General features: G+C 41.8%; 1 protein-coding gene across 1 annotated transcript in view; it reads right to left on the bottom strand.

Annotated features, from left to right (window-relative positions):
• The window catches only part of ctnnbip1 (catenin, beta interacting protein 1), a 19,693-nt gene extending 16,186 nt beyond the window's left edge, over nt 1–3,507 (bottom strand). The window contains exon 1 of the mRNA XM_020619839.1: nt 3,307–3,507. The gene's annotated coding sequence lies outside the window, so the exon portion shown is untranslated. The remainder of the gene's footprint in view (nt 1–3,306) is intronic.
• Nucleotides 3,508–4,749: the final 1,242 nt, after the last annotated feature.

Genomic DNA, 4,749 nt, shown 5'->3' with positions numbered 1-4,749 from the left:
ATGGGGTGTTTTTCAGCTGCAGGGACAGGATGACTGGTTGCACTCGAGGGAAGGATGAATGCGGCCAAGTACAGGGATATCCTGGTCGAAAACCTTCTCCAGAGTGCTCAGAACCTCATACTGGGCCGAAGGTTCACCTTCCAACAAGACAATGGCCCTAAGCACACAGCTAAAATGAAGGAGTGGCTTTACAACAACTCTGTGACTGTTCTTGAATGGCCCCGCCAGAGCCCTGACTTAAACCCAATTTAGCATCTCTGGAGAGACCTGAAAATGGCTGTCCACCAACGTTTACCATCCAACCTGACAGAACTGGCGAGGATCTGCAAGGAGGAATGGCAGAGGATCCCCAAATGCAGGTGTGAAAAACTTGTTGCATCATTCCCAAAAAGACTCATGGCTGTATTAGCTCAAAAGGGTGCTTCTACTAAATACTGAGCAAAGGGTCTGAATACTTATGACCATGTGATATTTCAGTTTTTCTTTTTTAATAAATCTGCAAAAATGTCAAAAATTCTGTGTTTTTCTGTCAATATGGGGTGCTGTGTGTACATTAATGAGGAAAAAAATGAACTTAAATGATTTTAGCATATGGCTGCAATATAACAAAGAGTGAAAAATTTAAGGGGGTCTGAATACTTTCCGTACCCACTGTATATTAACAGATTTTGTCTCTTCTTTTTTCCCCTACTAAAATACACATTTTTTTTAATATGCTGTCTCATGGAAGCACATTGAGAGCCACTGTACCAGAGTCAAATATTTTGTGTGTTCATCATACTTGGTCACTAAATCTGATTCTGATTGATTTTCATAGTGCTTTCAGACCTACTGCACAACACATAACTACAGGAAACATAAACTATCTGACCAGCCATACACCCAGCAGACTGCCTCCCCCTGGGTCGGATTTGAGCGGCAGACACCACAGGTCAGAAACGCTCTGGCTTGGACTTAGTGGATGTCTGCATTAGTGTGTAGCCTCTCCTCATGTGTATAGTACCCACAACAATGACTGCAGTATTTGGGGACAATGGCTGTGAAGTGGATTGTGAAAACATGATTGATAAGTAGGTCACGTCTTGTTGTCACTATGTGAGGCATGAACTTAACCTGCTCAACTGTACTATACAGGCTTAGTTCATAGCTGGGTGTCTGGATGTGCTTAACTGTCCTTCGACTATTTCTGTGCCACATAGTGATGACATGAGGATCTACAGAGTGAGTTACAGTTGGCTGGGCATGGCATATCACAAATTTATACCTAATGTCACTCGAAAGCTTAGGTTCCCAGGTAGTTAAAAAGTAGTTTTCTCCCATTATTTAAGCTACTACTGGGCAGTAACACTGCTACAGTTCAATTAAGAACATGATTTAAAACAGAACCATTTTTCAGCAAAAATATTTTACAAAAGATGTAGCATTTTGAAGATGTTTTATACCTAATTTGATATAAGAGATATTTTTTTATACAGCCCGTGCGATTTAACATAATTAAATCTGGTCTCAGAACATCTATGCTCACTCCTCAGTGTCTCTCAAAGGGATTGAAACTGAAGCTGCAGCCTTAAGCTGGTCCCTTGGGGGTGCAGCTACAAGATTTCAAAAGCCCCAATGTAAAGGAAGGGCATAAAATTCTCATATAAAATTCTCATCTGTGAACAGTTGTATGATCTTGGTGCTCAGAGCGATACAATGTAGTGCAAATGTACAGGACAGAATGCACTACAGACAGAGAGCTGCAAGTAGAAAAGCTTACAAACTAAGCTTACAAGTTCCATTCTTAAAAACAGGTAAAAGAGCCAGGTGGTTGTATGGAGGACTCTGTCATTTGGACTAAGCCACAAATGGATGGAAGCAGCTCTACAATGTCAGGCCACAGTGGGTTACTATGTGGCCTGGTTAAGGCTGACAGGCTGACAAGTGCTTATGCCAAATACAGAGCAAGAGGCTGTGAGATGTCGCAGGCAGCTGATGAGGTCCTCTCAGGGCTCAAGGGGGTTGAGCAGCCACTGAAGAGCACCTGCCCTGAGTGTAAGGAGGCAAGGAAGGGAGAGGGGTGAAGTCAGAGGTCCTAATCTCACTCCAAAATCCAGCTAGCTAGGGGAATGTGCAAACTAAGGCAGGCCTGACATGCTGTGGTCCCTGAGCAACTCTGCTAGTTGCCAAGAGGATTCACAGTGCTTGCTTGCAGCCAAGCCCTGACACTCACTGACTCATCAATACCCTGTGGTGGCCGGCAGGGTGCCAGCTTCTCCACTCAAAGGGCCGTCTGCTAACTGACATGTGGGAGAGGGCAGACACTGTAAAAAGCAGAGTGGCACAATGCATCCATGGGTGGCATGATCCCAAAATAGAAAACCAGTGTAGTAATGTGAACAGCAAACTTGAACACTGACAGCTACTTTGAAAGAAGGTGACAGCAGTTTTTGTGGTTGAAGCAGAACTGTAAATGTTTTAAATATAACTAATGCCTGGCTACTGGTAGGTTTTTGGTCAGTGGGACAAATGGGTCTGCTGCATTTTCATGGAGCCTTGCATCATATACAACAAGCAGCCTGCCAAATCTCTTGTCAGCAAGAAATAGAGAACCGTTAAGTCGTTGTTTAAAGCATCTTAAGTACAGTATTGTTAACAAGGGTAGGCCTACAGGCTAACCAAACTATAATGTAGGCGCTAGACTCTACTCCATGTTCACTAACGTTAGCTGAGTTTTTTAACAGTTTTTAAAATAGGTTGACTGATTTTTTTTGTTCACTTCAAAGACAAACTCTAAATGAGAAATTACACAACAAACAAAAACTCCTGAACGCGAAAAAATTGAAACAGTTAGTTGTCTTCGAGATGAAAATATATGACTGTGGATGATTGTTGTTATGTTGCTGGACGCAGACTGCCCAATCTGTAGCAGCGCTCTTGTTGCTAGCAAGCAACGAGCATTCAACGCATTTTCGATGAGGACCTCAAACTGAGTCCGTGGTAACAAAAAAATATACATAATAATAATACACAAGGATGGACAGTGCTCTTGACTTAGAATACGCCGTTATTTTCACCTCGGCGAACATTTCATTTCGTCTCCACCAAACCCGCTCTACCCTAGGCAAAGCAGCCCATGCTAACCAGCCAAGCTAGCTCGCTAGCATACCCGAGACAAAAGCCTGAATGAAGTTCCTATGGGTGCAAACACCATCCAGGTACCGCTGCTCTGCCAGAAGTGTAAACGCCGGGATCGAATGCCGCCTATTGTTTCTAAAACCCCTGACAGCGTTCGCCTAGTCAAGAAAACGAGACATACGAGCTTACCCCTCCTGGTCCAGCTTTTCTTTCTTGTGTGCTCTGTTTGAATGGGGTGTTGTTGTAGGAGGGCGTCCTGTTCCGGGGTCACATCCCTCCAGTCGGGAGAGCTACAGCGGATTGACTCAGTCCAGCGAGTCCCGCTGCTGTTCGGTACCGCTGTCGGCCACTAGGGGCGCCACCGGCACAGCCAACACTGCACATCATTGGTCAAACGGGGGCCGTTTTTTCAGCATTGTTCAGTGTGGGGCCACAGGTTACGCCTGTATGACTTCAGTGTTTTGTTTGTTAAAGTATCATTTTTTACTTTATTTTATTTAAGCATAATTTAACTTGTAAAAACTGTACAAAGGTTCTGATGCAAGTATAAAAGAAAACGGTTTAACCTTTATTGTGGGACCAAAAATTGTCATTTAAGGGCTAGATCATAAAACTGTTATGCTATCTTTACTGAATTGTTTTAGCATACTATATTGAGGTCAGTGGAGGCAATATTGCTTCTGACAAAATTTCTTCTGCAATTTGAAATATGATTTTGTTGTAATCACATATTACAGTAGCACAAACCCAGATTCTTCATTTTTATGAAATCCCACCACCCTGCAAGGAAAAAACGTCCCACATAAATGTTCCATGTTCCATTATCAAAGTGGGTACACCCACTTTTTTATATTAATGTGTAGCCTACATTGCTGCTATTTCTCATGCTCAAATCAGGAAAGCCATTTAATTTGAATTGTAAAAATAAATGGTCTGTATATATGAGCTCAAAAAGACATTTGTCCCACTGAAGTATAGCTAATTAGCACAACCAGAAATCAGTTTTTAACTGCAACATCCCCAAATATGGAAACAATACTGGATGTATTCATTAAAAATAAAAGAAGCCAAGATTAGGCTATTGTTCAAAGATTGATTCATAAAATGAAAAAATATTTTTCCCTTTTCTGTTCAGTTGTAGTAGAGATTAGCCACTGGGCTGATATGTTCTAAAAATAAAATCATTTGAAATTGAAGTGGCTCTAACCTTCATCCATAATCAGCCTTTTTTAGTGTCAAAGAAAGAGGCAGAATATTCAGCTAACACATGGCCAGGGTCCTAGGAAGCCTCAGTGAGATCTGTTAAAAACTGTTTATCAAGTGTATGTTTCCCTCCCAACAGCAAGTGAAGCAAATGTCAAAACAGACTGCAGATAAAGGACAGGTCTACATTAGACTTGTGTTAACAGGATGATTTATCTGTTTAAGCTGCACACATGTAAATCAGGCCTGAGCCTTAAATGATTTGTACCATTTCACAGAATTTATAAATTGCAATCAATTCAAAAGGCAACAGCAGTATATATTAGCTTGCAGGAGTAGCCTTTAAACTCAAGAGACACTCATTCCGGCTTAAAGTAGCAGTGTTTAGCTGAGCCCAGGAGACACATTGATGACCCATATTTAAAGTCT

This window comes from Monopterus albus, unplaced genomic scaffold (assembly GCF_001952655.1).
Source record: "Monopterus albus unplaced genomic scaffold, M_albus_1.0 scaffold6.1, whole genome shotgun sequence".
Taxonomy (NCBI): Eukaryota; Metazoa; Chordata; class Actinopteri; order Synbranchiformes; family Synbranchidae; genus Monopterus; species Monopterus albus.
The sequence above is the reverse complement of the archived record's forward strand: the minus strand, read 5'-3'. Positions and strand labels throughout refer to the sequence as shown.